Source organism: Echinops telfairi, unplaced genomic scaffold (assembly GCF_000313985.2).
Source record: "Echinops telfairi isolate 266 unplaced genomic scaffold, ASM31398v2 ScPeMD7_60;HRSCAF=208, whole genome shotgun sequence".
In the NCBI taxonomy this organism is placed as follows: domain Eukaryota; kingdom Metazoa; phylum Chordata; class Mammalia; order Afrosoricida; family Tenrecidae; genus Echinops; species Echinops telfairi.
Genome location: NW_022103958.1, coordinates 1,334,985 through 1,336,437, shown reverse-complemented (window position 1 = coordinate 1,336,437; position 1,453 = coordinate 1,334,985).

The following is a 1,453-nucleotide window of genomic DNA, read 5'->3' as shown; positions in this document are numbered from 1 at the left end:
TAATTTCAAAACTCTAGACTAGCTAATACTTGCTTCTGCACATTTTCCTGTGGGAATGCTCTAAATATTTTATCTTTATATTCTTCAATGTAATTCTAAATACCCAACATAACTAATGTTACACATGATTTGTGGCAGAGTTTTTCTTTAGGATGTTTTCTGATTGGGGGAGGTCCTTTTGTGGAAGGATGTGTCTTCTGGGAAATCCAGGTGTTTACACTTTAATAAGCATGGCAAGGCTGAATACTTTGAATGTTGAAAAGATTATTTCCTTTGTTATGCAACGGCTTCACATGTTTGCATATTACATGTAAGCTTTTGTGTCTATGTCATATCTCATGAGTTCTGTGTAAGAATTTAGCATGTTTTAAGTAGAGGCAGAATAAAGGGAATACCAAGTTTTTTTTAACACACTCCCCTTGCACAATTCAGTAATACAGATTAAGTTTATCACATTCAACAAGTACCTCCATTAATTTATAAACATTTCCAATACCCCTTCACAGTATACTCTAGGTAACAACTCACTCTATCTCCCTCACTTCTGTTCATCTCTTTTAAAGACTAATAAACTTTGTATCTGCATAATAGTCCATGTTAGGGATGTACCACATTCTGTATATCCATACATCTGTTTATGGTCATTGATGTCATTTACATCTATTGGTTATCATGAATAGTGATTCCATCAACAGTGGTATACAAATATCTCATAATGCTCTTGCTTTCAGTTCTTTGGGTATGTACTTAGGATTGGGGTTGCTGGATAATATGGTAATTCTATGTGTAAAAGTTTTAAATCAATCAAATATTCCCTCCACAGCTGTGCCATTCTACAATTCCACCAGTAATGAATTAGTGTCCTTATTCCACCATATACTAGTTAACAACTGTTAGTTTTAATTTTTTAACCACAAGTATCTTTATGGTACTGAAATAATATCTCATTGTGGTTTTCATTTTCACTTGCCTAGTAACTAAAGATGTTGAGAATTCTTTCACATTTATGTTTGATTTTGTATTTCCTTTTTGAGTTAAATATCTACTCCAACCCTTTTCTGTTTTTAAATTGAGTTGCTTATATTTTAGCTAAGTTGTGAGTGTTTTATATTGTCCAAATGTTAAATTCTTATCAGATAATGGCTACTAATAATTTTCTCATAATCTGTCTCTTCCTTTTGTTGATCAAAGATTTAAATAAAATCAGTTGTGATTTTACAAATCAGCTATGAATAATTTAAAATGAAACTAAGGAATCAATCCAATTTTCAATGGCACTTATAATAATAGAGTACCTCAGAATAAATTTATTCAAGTGAGTAAAATACCTGTTGACTGGAGACCATAAAAAATGTGGATACAATCTACAGCATGTATAGATTAAATAAAATTCTGCCAAAATTCCATTAGATTTGTTTTTCATTCCTGTAGCAAACTCTTTGAGTGGCAGACA